Source organism: Amblyomma americanum, chromosome 10 (assembly GCF_052857255.1).
Source record: "Amblyomma americanum isolate KBUSLIRL-KWMA chromosome 10, ASM5285725v1, whole genome shotgun sequence".
Classification (NCBI taxonomy): Eukaryota; Metazoa; Arthropoda; class Arachnida; order Ixodida; family Ixodidae; genus Amblyomma; species Amblyomma americanum.
The window spans coordinates 65,984,926-65,997,601 of record NC_135506.1 but is presented as its reverse complement, the minus strand read 5'-3'; the positions used below and the strand labels follow the sequence as shown (position 1 = coordinate 65,997,601).

At 45.4% G+C, this 12,676-nt stretch overlaps 1 long non-coding RNA gene across 1 annotated transcript; it reads left to right on the top strand.

The window, feature by feature from the left end:
- Positions 1-2,431: 2,431 nt before the first annotated feature.
- LOC144106367 (uncharacterized) lies at positions 2,432-10,728 on the top strand. Its single transcript, XR_013308986.1, has 3 exons — positions 2,432-2,606; positions 7,366-7,504; positions 10,575-10,728. It is a non-coding gene; the product is annotated as an uncharacterized LOC144106367 (long non-coding RNA).
- The last annotated feature ends 1,948 nt before the right edge of the window (positions 10,729-12,676 follow it).

The following is a 12,676-nucleotide window of genomic DNA, read 5'->3' as shown; positions in this document are numbered from 1 at the left end:
AGCGATCAAAATTCACTCTAGGCCTAGCACTTGTCAAGTCCGGACAAAGAGCGTTCCTCGAACCGAACCGACAGTCGTCCAATGTTCCAAGAGCAGGCCCCACGTTGGGCGCCAGATGTGGGGTTGAATTGGTGAAGATAAGTACGTTCTCCCCACTCAATCGCGGCTGACACAGTTCAAAGCCGCCCGAACCCCACCCCGTGATCGTGTACGCTACCGAGCGCTCGCCGACCACGGCGGGCCTTGCTCTGAGGGAACAAAGGAACGACACATTGGCTGACACAAACAGGCATTTATTGCTACAGAAACAATAACGCCAGCTAGCAACAAGGTACGCTAATGAATCAAGGTCGTCCGACTCACCTGCAAGGTTCCGAGCGAATGTTCGCCCGCGCTAGGGCAAGGGATATAAACTCCGCAGGCCGGACGGGACGAGTACGGGAGCCTGTCTCCCCGTCGCTTCTTCGCCCCGCCGGCGAAGAGCGGAGCCCTGAGCGACGCGTCCGCTCGCGCCGATGATCCCAGCCGAAGCCCCCTCTCCCGCGCGCGGGCTTCGGCAGTCTCTCCCGCAGCGATGCTGGCGCCCTCTCTTGCCAGTTAATGTAACTGACAAGGGAATGCGTTCATCCTCGGGGTGAGGCTGCTGCTGCACGGTGCCTCGCGGGAAAGCAATCACAGGGGGCTGCAGGGCAGGTCCCCACAATGTATACGAGCTCTATAGTAGGTCCCCATTGTGTAGTCTCGACGTGAGGGTCCGAAGCTAAATTCAAGTCACTTTTCTTTCATACACTGAATAAGAGAGTCCAGTTTGCTGTTGGAAATCACCCAAAGTCGTACACAACTGTGAAACCGTGCGCAGGCTGGTATACACGTGGAAACCACATGAATCGTCTGCTTAATAGATGTTCCCTGTGCCACGTAGACTACTTGGATGATAATGCCGCTTTCCAGAAGCCGAACACAGCAGGCCTCACCATTATTCACCGCGATCGAAGTGAGATGTCTGTCAGTTGTGATACCTTGTTTCACGTACGCACAGACTCCAGCGTTCTTATTTAGCTCAAGACAACTGCCAGGCGACGACCTCAAGATCGGAAGAGTTAATTTTCTCTTTTCTATACCACCGTTTAGCTGCGGCTGGACTCTCCTTCTCTGCATGCATGCCAAACGTTGATACAAACGCCCACTACATCTACGCCTTTTATACGAAATCCTGCGCATGCGACGCGGGGTTCGGGTGATAGAGCGGCGAGCGGCGAGACGGAAACGAAGAACGCGGCGCAACGGTGAGGTCTCTCGGGTTACCATGGTATCGGCGCATGCGCACAACTGCTCATCCGCGTGACGTCACACTCGGCCTTGATGGTGGAGCAGAGCCGCCCGATTGAAAGGAGCTTGACGAGAGACTACAGACATACACGGAGATAATAGAAAACTACAGATTACAGCGAAGAACTGTCCCTCCACCGGACAAAAAGCTCGGAAACAGAGAGGCAACAACTTGGCGCAGATTACAGGCAGGAAACTACATAAATCCGGTATGGGCATCACACGTCCTGAAAGACGAAGACATAGACGGTAAATGTGAGGAATGCGGGGAGAGGGGGACCCTCGACCACATAATCTGGCAATGCACACACTCCCCAGGGGTCAATGAAGGAATAAATAGTAGAGAAGCCTGGGAGACCGTTCTGCAAAGCGCGGACCCCGCCATGCAGAGGAAAGCCATCCATCTGGCGGTAGAGGCCTCGAAGAGCCAGCAACTCTTTGCCTGCATCTAGTCGCGGAGGCCCCGGCCCCTGCCCCTAGGCCTGCGCGCCAGGGGTAGGGAGTCTCCATTTCTGATGGAAACAAAAGTTCTTGGAGTGGGATGGAATGGATGGTGGAGCGGGCGCGCGGCCGCGGCGACGGTGAAACGCACGCTGCACTTTGCTCTTCTGCGGTTTCCATGGTAACGACGCATGCGCACAACTGGTCTCTCCCATGCACTGCGAAATGTTCGACTGGTAGCCCAGTGTAGCTCCGGCTACAAAAACGAATCTAAAAAAGCACATTCAGCAGAATAAACGTGTACTGACTTGTCACTCACACAACGCTCGGACAATATTCTGATATAATAAGCCTCTAGAAGGAGCCAAGCTTTGTCGTTACCACTCTTGTCAAGGATCGTGGTCTTATCTAATCTTGCCCTACGCGTGCTGTCACACCTTGCCTCGTGGCTAGGTTAAGTATGGCAGCACAATCGCTGGCATAGTGGTAGTTGCAGAGCCTCTGGAAGTCTACCTGTTCAAGGTTCGTCCGCTCGATAAAGACTGCGAGAACGAATATATCGATTCTTGTATGTTTGTTTAGACCGCTCCTCTTCAGATTCCTGATAACGCCCGGCGTGACGCAAGGTCAGTGAGGACGATAAATGTTTCCGATAATTGCCCTCCCAGAATGGGTGCAGCAGGGCGACCGTGCCTATCCCGGATAGAACCACCACTCGCTACGGTCACACGTCATCTCTGAACGCCCAAGCAGCATGGCCTACATTTTTGGTGTTCGACACATCGTCTTTACGTACGGTATTTTATGCGCCGCGTCACTTTCAATCTGTGCACAAGGTATGTATTTTTATTTTGTTGTATCATATGCTTATCAATATATAGTGCAGTACTTCGGCATCTCCCATATACAGCTGAGTTTACATTTTTATTGGTATTCTTGTTAAGAAATGATTTCTGGCCCTATTTACTACCTCTTTATTATTGCTTTACGAAAGTTCTTCTAACTTTCGTGATGATTATGGTGTATTTTAATGGCGCAAGGACAGGTTTCACCAAGAAGTGGCACGGTACAAGCTATTTTACTTTAAACAAGGTGCGGTCAGAGACCCATATTCAGAGGAATTCACCCCAAAGAAACCGAGCACCATGCCAGGAGAAAGCTTGCACCCAGTGCGCCACCTGTTGGCACCCGGTGTACTGGAGATCGAACCTCGCACCTCCAGGATGCGCAGACCACTGGGCCACCACCGCGGTGTGTCTTATTTTGAACCAGCTTTCTCAAAGGAATGCCACGCATTCCAGACTAGGCGTGAAACCTGCGGGTGCACTAAGCGCGTCGTTGAGTTTAAGCTCCCTTCGGTGTATAATCTGTATATTGACCGACAGCGTGGTAAAATACTCAATTTAAAAAAAAAACACTGATCGCCGCTCGCCTCGATACGCTGGATCGCCTAATGTGAGGGGCCATCAAACAAAAGCTATTTGTAAAGCAGAGCCATTCAAATTTCGTTGGCTCTAATGTATGTTTTCTGAACAAAAAGGCTCTCACATTTCTCACCCTCTCTTCATGTGAGGTAAGGAGCGAGATGGCGGTATCTCACCGAACAAAAACCGCCCACCTGAAAGGTCACTCGAATGAGACCTTCAGATACGGCTTTCCCATTGTATGCGTACGCATGGCCCAGTTGCTATGCTCTTCAAGGCACGGGCATCTTGGAGGGCGTAGCTGCCTATGGCACATTCTAAAGATAGTGCTACTGCCCTCGCAAATAGAGCTTGCTGTCCTATCGGATAACAGATTTATTGTCCAACGCGGGTTGCTTGCGCCAGCGAAAGTTTCTTTTATATTGCTGTCACTGCCAGTATTTCTTAAAACATGCAAGCACATAATAAACTTCACTGATACACTGCCGCGCACACGCGCTATTCCCTGTTAGCGTCTTCGGATGAGCACTTCTCTCTGCCAGTGCACGTGTTGGTCAAAGCAACGACAAATGTGTGCTTAAAGGGCACACTGAATGGTGATTTGTGTGGCATGAAAGAACTTCTTTATCCTTACGCAGCTTGCCAGAATTCTTGATGCAGAACGCCTTGATTGAAATAGGACGTGCTATGGAACAAGTATAATACACTGCGGCGTGCAGACTGGAACGGTAATAAGGAACCTTTGCGGACGGTGCGGCTAATATCAAATCTGTCCTACATGTGTGCGCATTAGTTCCAGCTTTTCGATGACGCTTATTATAATCTCTCCAGTCTATATTTCTTGTCACCTGCCACCCATGGTATTGCTTGTATTTCTACCAGCTGCTGTACAGGCGAATGAGAAACAAGCGAATGTTTCTGCTGCAGCTGAGCATCTTTTGGCGCGAAATCACTATTCCGAAAGGTCAGCCCCAGCCAGATCTTGGGATGTTTGTATGCTTGTGGTGTTAGTGGAGTTTGTGCGAAGTAATAAAAAGACATGATATAAATATTCACGACTGGGAGCAGTACCCGCTGCGCGGCGCACAAATCAGCATCACAGGCCTCTGCGCGAGAGCAGTCGGCTATTGCCGCAGCCGAACACGCTTCGTGTTGTTGTTGTTGCCTCAAAAACGATGGCTCATACCGACGATGTTGGATTGGCCAGGGTTTGGTGCAGATCCAAACGGGAAAAAAACTCGTCCAGGTTTATCTGAAGTGGCTCATAAACGTATAGGAATCTGAGAGTAAAAGACAATCACGAATTCTGAGAGATCTTGAGGAAATTGGAATGAAAATCGAGGAAACAAGGCGGTGTGGGTTGAATAACTAAATTTTGAAGAATTAATCGGAACGAAAATAATTTTGAGAGAGAAGTAAAGGAATCGGGTAGGTAACACAAAAATCTCCCGGTTTCAATGATATACTTGTGAAGAAGCTGACACACCTGCCTAATGGCGTAGCCTTTGACGGTTGCACCCAAGGAGGAGAAGACGGGAATAGTAAACGAAGGGTAGACGAAGTTGGGCTGATGATGATAAACTCTTCGTGTTAAACTGAAACTTGTACACTCTCGCGCTCTGCATTGCAGATCATCTTCTTCGTCCACTAGTATTGCTATGAAACCAACATTCCGCTTTGTGCAATGTGCGGCAGGAGTGACAGAGAGATGTGCGCTGCATGCGTTGGCCTGAACAACATTGTGGAAGAAACAAGGCACTAGAGCAATACGTGTTCGCGTTGACAACATTGCTGCCTAACTGCGACACTGGGGCATAGGCCAACGGGGTACAGTGGGTAAACTGGCACTGACGATGAACAAGTTGAAGACGCGCATAGCTGGCTCCCTGTGTCAGTCGAAACCTGAGTCGCAATTTCAGGTAAGTGGCGGTGGTGCCCACCTGCGAAAAACTGCTTTTGCACAATATTTCGTGCTTAGCAATGCTGAACCGCCAGTAATTGTTATATTTTTGTAGCGATAGCTACATTGCGGTGGCATATCAAGCCTTCAGCGCGGCTGCGCCGCAACGCTGTCACGTCGTTGGTCACTTGGTGCGGTGCAGCTGCTGCTGCTGGCGGCGCGGTGCTCCGGTGAAACCGAGCTGCAACAGCTGTGCGCATGCGCCGTGTCAAGTGGGACGAAGGTGAAGAAGGAACGCCCAGCGAAACCGAGCGGCGACAGACAGACTTTGCAATGCAACTGAGCAAGTTTGACTCGGCCAGCTGCAGCTATCGCGTCTCTCCAGGCTTAACCAGAGCTAAACCACCGCCAATTTTTTTATTATTTTGGCCTCGAGAAAAAACCACTACCACCATTCGGAAGGAAAGTGACGGGCCGTGGAATCCGGCGTTTCTCATATATAGAAAGTGAGAGAAATCCAATACATTACCGGCCACAAGAACTGACGGGGGTCCCAAGCGTGCTGATCATATGCTTGTGGTGATTGCGCGCATGATGTATTGGGCGTTGCTGCGATGTGGAAGATTTTACTTCTACTACATACTAAACTATAAGACGGCATAGCTCACATATGAGTCGCCATCTTGTTTATTAACATCATCAGCGCAGCTGCGTCTACTGTAGGACAAAGGCTCGTTCAGTTGAGCTGTTCATTGGCTTGTCCTATGATAGCTGCGACAAATCTAACCCTGTCACTCTTTTTTTTTCTGTGTTCCCCCGTCTCCCTGCTTGGTGAACATCATGATCATTCTAATCAACTGAACTCTGGCAGGTTTTCCCGACTTAAAGTTTCCTTAATTTATGCCTCTTACCACGCGCTCTCCTTGGCATTAGGTCAATATATCAGCTAATGGTATTAGGTCAATACTATTAGTTGTATATTTTACGATCTTCACCAAATGATATATTTTTTGAACTGTTATTACTAACCCTATTTTGCCCTCCTGCAACAATCTCAAATTGGAATTAGCAGTATGTATGTATGTATAAATAAATAAATAAATAAATAAATAAATAAATAAATAAATAAATAAATAAAATGTTCATGTTTGAGCCGTGGAAGCCAAGTGCTTTCTGGATGAGAACAATATACTTGTCATAAGTAAAACTTTCAGCGGCTTCCTCAAAGTCTTGGCCAAATATCAAGTTTAGCATGAATAAGTGCTCGCCGTACACTAAACGACCACTGACCTCTTGAGGTATCCGCTACGATGGCGCCTCACAAAAGTGGTTTAAAAATTTTGTGTAAATTCTTGATGAAAACATTTAGAGTTTCATTGCAGCCATACCCTTCATTAGGGAGCAACTGCCACTTAGCACACCCAGGAGATCACGGTTTCACTGTTGAAATGATGGCCTGCGCAGACGTGCTTTCAATGTGCAGATGCTTCAAAAGAATATAAAACGCTTTCTATAAAATAATAGAAATTTAAGAACTCAGGAAGCAGTACTGCCATTTAACGTTTTATAAAACAGTTAAAGTTGAAGTTGACAAAACTGATTTCCCGCAAACATCGCTCGTCTGTTATAAGTGAAACAATTGTCTAGACACCCTTTGCGGTGCACTAGGCTGCGGAAGTGATGGCAGAGATTCCATGACTGAAGCGAATTTCTGAAACATTTTTGTGTTTAACCTATTCAAGTAGCATTATGAGTTCTTTATAGATATGAATTCCCCCCCTCCCCGCCCTCAAAATAGAAATACCTCCTGATCAGGTTATTTTCAGAATTGTACTCTTGTCTTATTATTTTGGTGATGGTAAATATCAGCGAAGAAAAAGATCAACGTATTTTAGTTTCGAATACTGGGACGTCTTAGCAATATCTCAAATCGCATCTTAAACCAATAGATTCAGCTTATTGGTATCAGTAGCATGAGTACTAAAACGGTCCTGTACTCCGGACTTGCAAACAAGGTCGTCGTCGAGGTGAAAACTAGCGCTCCTTATCTCTTTGTTTTAGGCTTTTCTATTTATTTCCCTCTGTTTGGCACCGAACGCCCGGAACATGGCAAATATTTTTTAACCAAGGGAACGGAGCAGCGCAAAAACAAGCAATCACACAAGAAGGACAAGACACGACACGAGCCAACTAGCCCACCAACTAGCCCAAATAGAAGTTTTTCCAATGGTAAATATGTTTGTGATTTAGATTTTCTCTTTTTTCTTTCAGTACAACACAGTGACCACCTTTGCGCGTCAAATTTAGTGGCTGACTGCTTTCAAAGCTACCGAGCAAGTTTGTTCTCGGTAATTTACACGCCAGATGGAGACAGAACCATTCGGAAACAAATACGACCGGAGACATGCAGGTAACATCGTCTGTCAATGAATAACCTCCATGTTGCATGCACTGCGTTGGGTGCATTTAGAACGGAACCAGGGTTCAGCCTCCCGTATTCTGTCGAACTAGAAGACGTCGGTTGCATTGATAGGAAACTTTTGCAGAACCTGGTTCAGCATTTCGATGATGCGATCTATGCACGTCACAAATGTCACGATATAAAAAAACAACAACTAGCGGTGTTGCTTTACTGGTAGTTTTTGACGCTAATATTCCTTTTTATTTCATATATGTAAAACTTATGCCTTTTCCGTGTTTTCCACATGCAACCGCACGCTGTACCCCACCCGCAATACGAGTTGTAAGGTAAGTTGTGGTGGAGGGCTCCGGATATAGTTCCACGATATGCGGTTGCATATAATGCATCAAAATCTCAATACGCCGGTGTTCTCTATTTTATTTCATCTGCGAGAACGTGTGCCCAAGCGGCAGCGACTCACCTGCGACCCATAGCTCAGTGGTGGAGCACCGTAGCTGTATGCTTAATGTGAACAACATACCAAGCAGCACGATGTATTAGAGATGGATCGCGCTTTAGATTTCAGTTCTTGCGCTGGCAGGTTCATGAGGGTATTTCCAGTCAATGTTGCCGATTAGTGAAAGTATTGACCACGTCAAAATGTTCTTAATGAGCAAATAGCAAATATCGCGGAAAATTGTGCTGTCTAAGCCGAACGGTAGGCCTCGACCCCTACTCGCCATCTAGGTCCTCGACCCGCTCCTAGCAGCAAATCCACTAAAAATCCTACGGCAGTTATTTCGCGCTAACATCGAACCAGCGCCAACTATACAGTTCGGCTCAACTTTGTTGAAAACCCGCTTGTACAGGGCTTATCAACCACAGCCCGAATCCAGAATTGCCTGAAATGTGTTTTTTTTTCGGTTTTAGACTGTCCATCAAAGGTTTTGTGTACTGGAATTGAAAATTGAATTTTTTTCTCATGAACGGTAGAACCACTAGAGACCAAAAAGAGTGCAAGGCTTTTCTAAGTGTGTTAAGGTCTATAGTTAAAAATACAACATGACCCACTTCACTAATAACATAACATAATAACAAATACGAGTACGTTCTGTCCGTACTCTACGCTCAGCATGCACTTGCCGTAGTGGCTCAGTGCTTTTGGCGTTCGGCTAATTGTTCGCAGAGTTCTCCTCAGTCATCCTTTAAAGTCTACTTCGAGTAGTATGCAGTACTCTTCAATTCATTCACGCTGTGGAAACAATGGGGCCCAAGAAGAGCCCGTCTATTAAATAGTTATCAGTTTGTCATGTAGATGAACTGGCAAGAGCAAATAGTATTATGTAATAATTCTTTTCCAAACTCATGTTTTCCGCTCTGGCAATGCTGCCTGCCTGATTCGACGCCAGTACGGAAGACTATAAAGGAATGCAAACAGCCGCCTATGCTTTTAGTCCCAGAAATGACGGATAGAAAACGCGAAACAAATAGTAATGTAAAGAATCGATGCAAATACTGACGGGGGTTATAATTTCACTGCCGGATGTAAAGAATGACAGCTTCTTTTTAATTCTAGCAAATTTAGGTGCTGTCTTCCTCCACTTCTAGTTGTCAAGCTGCAAGATTATTACGTTTTTGGTCAGTTCTTTGATCCATTTTCTTCTCTAAAGTGCTGTCAGTAAAGTCAGGTCTCAGAGGGAGAGAAAATAACGTATCGCCAGGAAGAATAAGTTTTTTTTTACACAAAATTAGTGACGGATGAGCCTCTCCGAAATTTATGTCGCCATGAATGCAACCAAGAGTTTTACTGAACACTGAAGTGTGTTCAAACATTTCACTATGCAAGGGAAGGGGAGTTGATACTTTGTTTCATGGTTTATTGGAGTTTAACGCCCCAAAGCGACTCAAGCTATGAGGGACGCCGTAGTGAAGGCCTCCGGAAAATTCGACTACCTGGGATTCTTTAACGTGCACTGACATCGCACAGTACACGGGCCTCTAGCATTTCGCCTCCATCGAAATTGGGCCGCCGCGGCCGGAATCGAACCCGCGCCTTTGGGGTCAGCAGCCGAGCGCCATAACCACTGAAAGAAAAGCAAGCAATGCAAACCAGAGGGCACCACTCACGTCTACCCTTTCTGCTAACGGCTTGATTTTAATGGCGGACAAATTTTTCGCTAACCCCCCCCTCCCCCACCCCCCCCCCCCCCAAAAAAAAAAAAATGAAACTCTGCTCACTGAAGTGCGCCCCGCCGCGGTGGCTCAGTGGTTAGGGCGCTCGACTACTGATCCGGAGTTCCCGGGTTCGAACCCGACCGCGGCGGCTCCGTTTTTATGGAGGAAAAATGCTAAGGCGCCCGTGTGCTGTGCGATGTCAGTGCACGTTAAAGATCCCCAGGTGGTCGAAATTATTCCGGAGCCCTCCACTACGGCACCTCTCTCTTCCTTTCTTCTTTCACTCCCTCCTTTACCCTTTCCTTACGGCGCGGTTCAGGTGTCCAACGATATATGAGACAGATACTGCGCCATTTCCTTTCCCCCCAAAAACCAACTATTATATCACTGAAGTGCACCATCAGAGGTGTAAAATTCTTTCACGCTATTTATTTATTTATTTATTCATTTATTCATATGGCTTCACAGGTTCCAAGAAAAGAGTATTGCGTGGGGGGGGGGGGGGGGATTACATAGATAGGGGTAATGAGAGGAGCATGAGTAACATGTTTATACAAAACTTATTTACTGTTAGTACCGGTCACTGAAAAGCAGGAACATCATTATACAATATTTAGCGACACATTAGTAACTTGAAAAAATGTCCTTTATTTCGGCCCTAAAACGAGCTGGAACCCGAATTCTCATGATGTGTTCCGGAAGACAATTCCAGCGAATCATAGGCTGCGGCAGCGCAGGTGGGTTAAATGCAACGGTTCTACCAGAAATGCGTTTGAGGGATTATTCTGCCTGTCTCCTTGCCCAACTCTGCACATCTGGTACGTAGACTGACTAGAAGAGGAAATACTTATCGATGTTTGTGTAAGTGTAGCATCAAATATCTCTTCTTTATTTTCGGCGGCAGAATATTGGAGAACAAGTCGCCCTGCCACAAGAACTTAGCGCGTTGTCCCTGCGCTGTGATCGCCAACTTCACTCGACAGGAGAAGGGTTACGAGGGTGCCCGCCGCATTGTCTGCGACGAGAAGGCATACATGGGTGAGTGGACCTTGCGGACAACAGCTTCTTGTTGGGGTTGTTTTTCTACTGTTTATTTATTTATTTATACATAACGTAGCCCTTTATTGGGGCGATTGATGGAGTGGGTCAAACAAATCTATAGCAAACTTGATACAAGGCAATAAATAATGAAAGCAAAAATTGACAAGAAATAAGACAGAGCACCAAAATAGAAACACAGAATAACATAATAGCAGCACAATGATGCAGTACCAATAAGTAAATGCAGGAATACACTGTAACACCAACAAGCAAAACATAGAAATAAGGTGGAATTAATTTCTAACAGGAAAGTGTTAGTAATGGCAGTGACCTAATTGTTCCAGGGATTAAGTTTCAGTATTCATTATTTCGAGGAAACTGTATTTGAAATTATCAGTGCGAGCAAAATAAGGCTTAATGTTAAGGTTATGGTTAACTCTTCAACTTTTTGAAAGCGTTTAGGCATGTAGGACATATCGAAGCATCGCATAAGACATGCGCTGTAGAGGAGCTGTTAAGAGCGCACTTTGTCGTTAACTTCAAAACTAAGGGCAGCAAACGGCTGTAAACGAAAATAATAAATCTTTCTCGGAAACTTTAAAAGAAAAGAAAAATTAATTCTTGTTGGCGGCTGTACCTCCAAGCTTCCTTGGACTTGTTGGCTCCGTTATTTTTTTATCAAGAATTTACTATTAAAATATGGCAGTCAACCGGTTGGAAGACAATGCGATATCGCAAAAGGGAGTTCATCTTTAATTAGCCAGCTACACGCTCGGGTACACATACACAGAGGTAGCACATTTTTGTCCTTAGCACACGGATTGATCAAAATTAATGCTTAATAATAGATCTTACATCAAAAGCAGCATGATAATCATTCGGACTTCCCGTATGCTAGGAAAACGAACGTAATGTTTGTCAGATAGCAAGGAACATATACACGGTGTTTCATCTAAGACTTTACATAATTTTCTAAAAATATCTTTTTGAGTTAGAAGAGCGCTTTTTCCAGATAGCATTGCCCGGTATCGCATTGTACATCAGAATTCAACTAAGGCGTGCTAACTAGCAGGCTGGCTAACTAATATTCAATAGTTTACTTTTAACTTTTGCTTATACACTCCTTAATTATTGAGAGACGTGTAATCCACTATGAGTAATATACGTATCAATTTTTAAAATTTCGAAAACGCGCTCACTCTCGGCGCTGTGGCACAACAAATTTGGCTGTTTCGACGAGTTAGGTGCACTGCAGAAGTAGCTTTGCCTGCAAGCTTCTCGATAGCGCATGCATTTTGGTGCGATGTAGCGTTCGCAGACATCAGAAAACGGGAATAATGTTGAGTGGTTAGCCGCTCAACCAATTTCTTATCAGAAACTTTTGAACGATTATAGTTAGGCACCTGGTTACAAATAAACATTTGTAGTTCGGTATTCAGTAATAGCGAGAAAAACCTTTTAGAATTTCGAAAACACGATTGCTCTCAGCACTGTGACCCAGTTTATTTCGGCTACATCATGCCAAAATACATGCGGTTTCGGAGAGCAACGTTTCAGACAATGCACCCCCCCCCCCCCCCCAGTAAACGAAACTAGTCAAAATAGCTAAATTTTGTAGAGCCACATCGCTGACAGTAGTCATGTCTTCGAACTTATGAAAGGAGAAATGGCTATAATAACAACCGGTTACAAATCTGTAACTGCGGCCACTTAACTAACTTAGGATTAAAAAGTTACTTATAAATTAGTGAAAGAAAGAGCTAACTTCATTCATTTTGATAAGTACGCCAAAAAGATGGGTTATTCTGCCGCAGAAGCCCTCTTCATAACTCTAAAAGGCTGCTTTAATCAGTGGCTGGCTTCCCTAAATCTAGTGCATATATATATATATATATATATATATATATATATATATATATATATATATATATATATATATATATTGCTACGGTTGTGCTTGTGCTT